This window comes from Asterias amurensis, chromosome 7 (genome assembly GCF_032118995.1).
Source record: "Asterias amurensis chromosome 7, ASM3211899v1".
NCBI classification, from domain to species: Eukaryota; Metazoa; Echinodermata; class Asteroidea; order Forcipulatida; family Asteriidae; genus Asterias; species Asterias amurensis.
The window spans coordinates 9,252,387-9,262,321 of NC_092654.1; positions in this window are offsets into that span (position 1 = coordinate 9,252,387).

Genomic DNA, 9,935 nt, shown 5'->3' on the forward strand with positions numbered 1-9,935 from the left:
AGTATGATTAGCCCGTGCTTAGCCCGCTCATGGGGGTTCCATTGTTTGTGATTAAATTTACTTCATTATCATTATGTTGGACAACTTGGACCGAGCCACTCTGGGTCAAAAGAATTACGGATTTATTTTAAACACATGTCATGACACGGCGAAACGCGCGAATACGAGGGTGGGTTTTCCCGTTATTTTCTCCAGGCTAAATTTTCACAGGTTTGTTATTTGATATAGAAGTTTTGATACACGAAGTGTGGGCCTTAAGTCATGTTTGACGCCTTGGATCGGGCACCACTAGGGCAGGAGATGTTAAGGAGGTTCCAAACGATACATAATTAGTATGCTTAGCCCGATCGTGGGTTCCAGTATTTTCTTATTTTATGTAAATAACATTACATGCGTTAAAGGAACACGTTGTCTTGGATCGGACGAGTTGGTCTATAAAAAGCGTTTGTAACCGTTTGTTATAAAATACATAATGGTTGGAAAGATGTGGTAAAATGATCCACACAAATTTAAAAAACCATGACGAAATATACCATTGTTATTCAATAGAGACGTATTGTAGTCACTTTGGTTGGGGAGTGAGGAAACTAGTAAAACACACATAAATCACAGTGCTGGCTGGGACATAATTTTATGCACCTGACAAATCTATGCATGGATATTCTTTAGAAGGTTGTGTTTGTTTGAATATATTCACATGGTTCGTTGAAATATAAGGGGGTTGGTTGTGGCGACAACAACCTTTGTATCCTTTTGACAACCATCATATATAATGTAACTTCACGGCTGATGGTTGCACTTTGGTATTGTAACTTTTCAACTCGGCTCCGTTACGTACTGTCTGGTACCTTCCATACATACATTTTGTTGTGAAGATTTTAATTGGGTAAAGGCTTATAGTTTGATGACTAATATGACGAAAACAAACTTTTATCCTTTTGAACTGAATTCATGATTTATTGTCTCATTCTTCTCACGTAGCTATTTAGTAGGGTCAAAACGTGAGGCCAGTAACACTTTTTTGCAAGTACATGTACACCATGTAATGTTAGTTGGACGCAGTTTGCTAACAGCCTATTTTCATTTTTTAAATAAAATCATTAAATTAATAATTTTGCATGTTACATAAAATAAAATTGAAGAGGATGCCTGAATTGACTAATACAATCGGAGTTGGACGAGGTGTAGACTTGATTCAAGTCTTAGATTGTGGTTATTCTTCTGCATCCCAGGCACAAAAAACGCCCCACATTATTAGCGATCACGCGGGCCCTAACTCGCAATCTCAATTTGCAACGTGTGCAGGCTGTGTATAAGTAAACTGTAAGTCGACTTGGTGAGATAAATTATGTCAGTAAGTGGACTTAACATTTTATCTAAGTCGACTTGATGAGATAAATTATGTTATTAAGTCAACTGATAGTTTTGAGTAAGTCGACTTAGCAAAATAATATGTCGGTTAGTAACTGGTTCCACGAAATAAGTCGTCTTGATGAGATAACGTATGTCGGTAACTCAATATGTTGGATGGCGTTCCTGGAGCTCCGTATGTGACCTTTTGCCAGTCAAAACTTATCAATGGAAAATCACGCCATGTGCACGCACATGGCACTGGCGTTTAATGTGTAAACAAGTCTGAACAAGCTATAGTCGCGAGGGGTATGCTGCGTTGGGCATAAACACTTAAGCCAAGAAAATATACAAATGCTTACTTTTGAACCGTAAAACAAGGTCGAAATGGGATTATGTCTGCGAGGCGTTTACGGAGTTTTGAATGATGATTCCGATGATGTATTGATTGTAAGAATCCCCTGTGTAGATCAGAAGTTATGATTTTATATTAATAAAAAAACTTTGAATGACCATCATTCAAGAACGATTGACGTCATCATGACGTAACTTAAACGGTTTCCTCTCCTAATAAATACCTATCTATGTGTGAAGTTTCAAGTTCATACGGGTTTGGGAAAGGTGCTTTTGTTAGCGGACAAGGTATTTTTGAGTTGGCCGAACAAACTTAAAAATACACTAGAGATTGAGAGTTTGTGAACAAACTCAAGGTGTTCGGTTTCCGGGAGTAAAAGCCTGGATTAAAAAAACAAATATTACACCTTGCTTTGTTCTCAAGATTTGTAATAAATGATTCAAATTACAAAAACTGTCAAAACCACATGATTACGTCATCTAGTAAAAGTGTATGTTTGGTGACGTCATCGGTAATATTTGTTTTAAACCAGACCTTTGCCAGACTTGTATGGTGTGATGGTAAAGCATCAAAGGATGTTTATTTCGACCTAAAAGACAATAAACCACGCCCTTTCAAATCATTTCACAGTCACTTCCCGTTTAAACAGGTCAAAAGGTCAACGAAAGTTCACCAACATATCCATTTCTGTCAAGTACGTAAAGCCCTTTCATATGATGTACAGATTGTCAAAATAGCTTATGTAGTTTAGGAAATATGAACTTAGGAAATATTGACTGACGACTGAAGAAAAGACTGTAAGGGGCATGTATGTTTTAACCGCCTTGAACGAAGACTATTCTTCATGAAGCTTTTTCGCGCTCTATTGATAATATTAAAAAAAAAAAAGTAAAAAAAAAAAACGTGGATCAAAAATAATGATTTTTTGAAATAATAATTTGAATTTTTATTACTCAAGAATGGATGACGTCATCATGACCTAACTAACACATTATTCCACTCCTAATGCATATCTAACTATGTGCGAAGTTTCAAGTTCATGCGAGTTTGGGAAGTGTGCTTTTGTTCGAGGACAAGGGACGAAGAGAAGAAGAAGATGAAAATCTGGATTGTTTTATTGATTTGTTTGTACTAAAGTTTTGTTTAATCCGGCAGTTTATTTTAGCAAGACCACTCCTAATTGCTTGGGCCTTATGCTTTAACCATTCTGTTTTCTTTGAATGTTTTGTATTGTAACATCCATGTCTGTGCATGGAGGTAGAAATAGATTAGTTTACGTAACGTCCTTTACTACTAGAGAAAGTTTGAAAGGGCTTATGTTAGAGATTTCAGAGATTTTTTTTCTTCAAAAATATTTAACTCAAAATAACTTGGATAGTTGTTTTAACAAATAATCAAAACAATTGATGATTATGCTAAGTTCAAGAAGTAATAGATATCGTAATACTGACGTGAATTCCGTGGGCCCAAAACGCCCTTCACCCGGGGGGAGTGGTCGATCGATGTAACGTCTCTCTATTCTTCTCGGTGTTTAACCAAAACATGACCAATGTTCGTCATTTTGTACTGTTGTTTTCTCACATAATTAAAAGTCCCATGAATCACTGAAGTAGGTGGCCATCTCAGCGAAACTTCGTCTTCAATTCCACATTGACCACTAAGCCATCACAAGGGTAACATTTGAACAATTTGACGCTGAAGATTGAAATGAAATCGTTTTCGCAGCGTTCTGCATAGCTATATAGCTCTATGCATATCACGCTATGGCACAGAGTACAACAAACTTGGCAGCATGCCACCAAATAAATTATGCCTAATACACTACACGTGTACGCCACAAGTGTTACGCACAACCAATGGGGAAATTTCGTAGTTCTTTATACAAGAAATTGTGAACTTTCAAACTCGATTTTGAACCAGAAGACGAGCTCAAAATGGGATCACGTCTGCGAGGCATTTACGGAGTTTTTAACGAACTTTCCGATGATGTGTCGATTGTAACAACCCATCATGTAGATCAAAAGTTATGATTTTTTGAAATAATAAACTTTGAAAATTCATAACTCAAGAATTGATGGCGTCATCGTGACATAACTCAAACGGTTTCTTCTCCTTATACATATCTAACTATGTGTGAAGTTTCAACTTTATATGTACTTGGGAAGTGTGATTTTTTTAGCGGACAATCGCCGCTAATAAGCAGAATGGACGATCACTGGAGCGTACTCTGCTGCACCGCTAATACACGTGCAATGTTTACGCACATACCAATGGGGATTTACGTTGTTCTTTATACGTGAATTTTGAAATTTTCAACCTCTCTTTTGAGCCGGAAGACAACATCAAAATGGGGTCATGTCTGTGAGGCGTTTACGGAGTTTTCAATGACAATTCCGATGATGTTTCGATTGTAAAAATCCCTCATGTAGATCAAAAGTTATGATTTTTTGAATTAATAAACTTTGAATATTCATAACTCAAGAATTGATGACGTCATCATGACGTAACTCACACGGTTTCTTCTCCTAATAAATATCTAACTATGTGTGAAGTTTCAAGTTCATACGATGTTTGGAAAGATGTTTTTGTAGGGGGACAAGGGACGTACAGAAGAAGAAGAAGAAGAAGAAGAAGTATCAATAAAAAACTAGAGATTGAGAGTTTGTGAACAAACTCAAGGTGTTCGGTTTCCGGGAGTAAAAGCCTGGATTAAAAAACAAATATTACACCTTGCTTTGTTCTCAAGATTTGTAATAAATGATTCAAATTACAAAAACTGTCAAAACCACATGATTACGTCATCTAGTAAAAGTGTATGTTTGGTGATGTCATCGGTAATACTTGTATGGTGTGATGGTAAAGCATCAAAGGATGTTTTTTCGACCTAAAAGATAATAAACCACGCCCTTTCAAATCATTTCACAGTCACTTCCCGTTTAAACAGGTCAAAAGGTCAACGAAAGTTCACCAACATATCCATTTCTGTCAAGTACGTAAAGCCCTTTCATTTGATGTACAGATTGTCAAAATAGCTTATGTAGTTTAGGAAATATGAACTTAGGAAATATTGACTGACGACTGAAGAAAAGACTGTAAGGGGCATGTATGTTTTAACCGCCTTGAACGAAGACTATTCTTCATGAAGCTTTTTCGCGCTCTATTGATAATATTTTTAAAAAGAAGTAAAAAAAAAAAAAACGTGAATCAAAAATAATGATTTTTTGAAATAATAATTTGAATTTTTATTACTCAAGAATGGATGACATCATCATGACCTAACTAACACATTATTCCACTCCTAATGCATATCTAACTATGTGCGAAGTTTCAAGTTCATACGAGTTTGGGAAGTGTGCTTTTGTTCGAGGACAAGGGACGAAGAGAAGAAGAAGATGAAAATCTGGATTGTTTTATTGATTTGTTTGTACTAAAGTTTTGTTTAATCCGGCAGTTTATTTTAGCAAGACCACTCCTAATTGCTTGGGCCTTATGCTTTAACCATTCTGTTTTCTTTGAATGTTTTGTATTGTAACATCCATGTCTGTGCATGGAGGTAGAAATAGATTAGTTTACGTAACGTCCTTTCCTACTAGAGAAAGTTTGAAAGGGCTTATGTTATTTCAGAGATTTTTTTTCTTCAAAATATTTAACTCAAAATAACTTGGATAGTTGTTTTAACAAATAATCAAAACAGTTGATGATTATGCTAAGTTCAAGAAGTAATAGATATCGTAATACTGACGTGAATTCCGTGGGCCCAAAACGCCCTTCACCCGGGGGGAATGGTCGATCGATGTAACGTCTCTATTCTTCTCGGTGTTTAACCAAAACACGACCAATGTACTGTTGTTTTCTCACATAATTAAAAGTCCCATTAATCACTGAAGTAGGTGGCCATCTCAGCGAAACTTCGTCTTCAATTCCACATTGACCACTAAGCCATCAGAAGGGTAACATTTGAACAATTTGACGCTGAAGATTGAAATGAAATCGTTTTCGCAGCGTTCTGCATAGCTATATAGCTCTATGCATATCACGCTATGGCACAGAGTACAACAAACTTGGCAGCATGCCACCAAATAAATTATGCCTTATACACTACACGTGTACGCCACAAGTGTTACGCACAACCAACGGGGAAATTTCGTAGTTCTTTATACAAGAAATTGTGAACTTTCAAACTCGATTTTGAACCAGAAGACGAGCTCAAAATGGGATCACGTCTGCGAGGCATTTACGGAGTTTTTAACGAACTTTCCGATGATGTGTCGATTGTAACAACCCATCATGTAGATCAAAAGTTATGATTTTTTGAAATAATAAACTTTGAAAATTCATAACTCAAGAATTGATGACGTCATCGTGACATAACTCAAACGGTTTCTTCTCCTTATACATATCTGACTATGTGTGAAGTTTCAACTTTATATGTGCTTGGGAAGTGTGATTTTTTTAGCGGACAATCGCCGAATGGATGATCACTGGAGCGTGCTCTGCTGCACCGCTAATACACTACACGTTGTGTGTATGCCTACGTGCAATGTTTATGCACATACCAATGGGGATTTACGTTGTTCTTTAGACGTGAATTTTGAAATTTTCAACCTCTCTTTTGAGCCGGAAGACAACATCAAAATGGGGTCATGTCTGTGAGGCGTTTACGGAGTTTTCAATGACGATTCCGATGATGTTTCGATTGTAAAAATCCCTCATGTAGATCAAAAGTTATGATTTTTTTAATTAATAAACTTTGAATATTCATAACTCAAGAATTGATGACGTCATCATGACGTAACTCACACGGTTTCTTCTCCTAATACATATCTGACTATGTGTGAAGTTTCAAGTTCATACGATGTTTGAAAAGATGTTTTTGTAGGGGGACAAGGGACGTACAGAAGAAGAAGAAGAAGAAGAAGAAGAAGTATCAATAAAAAAAAAAAACCGAACAAAAATAAGAGGTGTTTCGGGCTGTTGGCCCGAACACCTAAAAAAAACCGAACAAAAATAAGAGGTGTTCCGGGCTGTTGGCCCGAACACCTAACTAGAGATTGAGAGTTTGTGAACAAACTCAAGGTGTTCGGTTTCCGGGAGTAAAAGCCTGAATTAAAAAACAAATATTACACCTTGCTTTGTTTTCAAGATTTGTAATAAATGATTCAAATTACAAAAACTGTCAAAACCACATGATTACGTCATCTAGTAAAAGTGTATGTTTAGTGACGTCATCGGTAATATTTGTTTTAAACCAGACCTTTGCCAGACTTGTATGGTGTGATGGTAAAGCATCAAAGGATGTTTATTTCGACCTAAAAGACAATAAACCACGCCCTTTCAAATCATTTCACAGTAACTTCCCGTTTAAACAGGTCAAAAGGTCAACGAAAGTTCACCAACATATCCATTTCTGTCAAGTACGTAAAGCCCTTTCATATGATGTACAGATTGTCAAAATAGCTTATGTAGTTTAGGAAATATGAACTTAGGAAATATTGACTGACGACTAAAGAAAAGACTGTAAGGGGCAGTATGTTTTAACCGCCTTGAACGAAGACTATTCTTCATGAAGCTTTTTCGCGCTCTGTTGATAATATTTTAAAAAAGAAGTAAACAAAAAAACGTGGATCAAAAATAATGATTTTTTAAAATAATAATTTGAATTTTTATTACTCAAGAATGGATGACGTCATCATGACCTAACTAACACATTATTCCACTCCTAATGCATATCTAACTATATGCGAAGTTTCAAGTTCATACGAGTTTGGGAAGTGTGCTTTTGTTCGAGGACAAGGGACGAAGAGAAGAAGAAGATGAAAATCTGGATTGTTTTATTGATTTGTTTTAACCGTTTTATTGATTATGCTTTAACCATTCTGTTTTCTTTGAATGTTTTGTATTGTAACATCCATTTCTGTGCATGAGGTAGAAATAGATTAGTTTACGTAACGTCCTTTCCTACTAGAGACAGTTTGAAAGGGCTTATGTTATTCCAGAGATTTTTTTTCTTCAAAATATTTAACTCAAAATAACTTGGATAGTTGTTTTAACAAATAATCAAAACAATTGATGATTATGCTAAGTTCAAGAAGTAATAGATATCGTAATACTGACGTGAATTCCTTGGGCCCAAAACGCCCTTCGCCCGGGGGGAGTGGTCGATCGATGTAACGTCTCTATTCTTCTCGGTGTTTAACCAAAACATGGCCAGTGGTCGTCATTTTGTACTGTTGTTTTCTCACATAATTAAAAGTCCCATGAATCACTAAAGTAGGTGGCCATCTCAGCGAAACTTCGTCTTCAATTCCACATTGACCACTAAGCCATCAGAAGGGTAACATTTGAACAATTTGACGCCGAAGATTGAGAGGAAATCATTTTCGCAGCGTTCTGCATAAATAGAGCTATACAGCTCTAAATAATAGAGCTATATAGCTCTATGCATATCACGCTATGGCACAGAGTACAATAAACTTGGCAGCATCCCACCAAATAAATGATGCCTAATACACTACACGTGTACGACACACGTGTTACGCACAACCAATGGGGAAACTTCGTAGTTCTTTATACATGAAATTATGTATTTTCAAACTCGATTTTGAACCAGAAGACGAGATCAAAATGGGATCATGTCTGCGAGGCATTTACGGAGTTTTTAACGAACTTTCCGATGATGTGTCGATTGTAACAACCCATCATGTAGATCAAAAGTTATGATTTTTTGAAATAATAAACTTCGAAAATTCATAACTCAAGAATTGATGACGTCATCGTGACGTAACTCAAACGGTTTCTTCTCCTGATAAATATATAACTATGTGTGAAGTTAGAAGTTCATACAGGTTTGGGAAGTGTGCTTTTGTTAGAGGGCAAGGGACGGAGATGTATTTTTGAAGAAAAATATACAATTGCAAACTTTGACCTTCCGGTACGAACGGAAGGAGGGGTCATACGATTTTGACGTTAACTTTTCAAATGTTGTCCCAGTCTTGATCTATCAGATGCGTAATTATGAATATCATAACTATAAAATTCGAAGACATATAGCGAAAAGCAAATGGTCACTTTTTGAACCTAAAAACCTTGTAATTCGACACCTGATGACGTCATCATGACGAAACTAAAACGGTTTCATCTACTAATGAATATCTAACTATGTGTGAAGTTTGAAGTTTATGTGAGCTTAGCAAGTATGTCTTTGTTAGCGGACAAAAACCACGGAGAAGAAGACGAGAAGTAAAAAAAAAAGAAAAAAGAAAAAAAAAAAAAAAAAAAAAAAAAACCGAACAAAAACAAGAGGTCTTCGGACTCGAGTCCGAACACCTAAAAAAAAAAACCGAACAAAAACAAGAGGTCTTCGGACTCGAGTCCGAACACCTAACTACATGTAGTCGTCTTCAAAGGTTTCATGTGTGTTACCGCGGGCGTATAACGACCAGCGCTAATCGGCAGAAACATCTGTGGGCGCATTTCCTAACGAGCGAAGTATAAAGAACTAGCTACCCAGTACGCCACAGAAAAATACACAGATTGCATTGCGCTCATGTGTCCTTCTCAACCAACGACATAAGGCAAGGATGATTTTAGCTATAAATAACGACATTTCAATGATTTTGGCAAACAAAAATGCAAAAGTAATTACCTCTTTGTAGTATTCTTATTAAACAAACACAAAATCAGTCGAATAATTACGGCTCTCTCAATCAACTAACCAAAAATGTCCTACGCGAAATAATTGTATAAAAGTATAAAAAATAAAATAACATAAAAACATTTTATATTCCCCTCTTTCAGTTTGTGTCTAATTGTGTCTACCGTTCAAATGCATATCCCCCGCTAGGAAAAGCGTTTGCAAACATTCTCAATTCGTTTTCAACGGCCAGAGACCACCGACATTCTTTTCATGATAAAACAATCAACACCACATATTTCATAATTTTCCCGATCGATTTTTTTCAAATCATCTGTCCAATTTTTTAACAATAACACTTACACTTCATGGTGTATTGACATTTTTAAAGTTTTGGTTTTACGTTGCGAGAGACAGTCCGCCATTAACAGTGCTTATGCATGCACGACATTGGAGCAACGTCATATGTTTTCACACCTTTCATTGGTTGGTATTTTATTGAATATTCAGAAGCTAGTATGGCGTGCAGAATAAATCAAAACCTTTATTAAATTACTACTTAACAAATTTAATTACATTTTTGTCCTAAGGCATTTA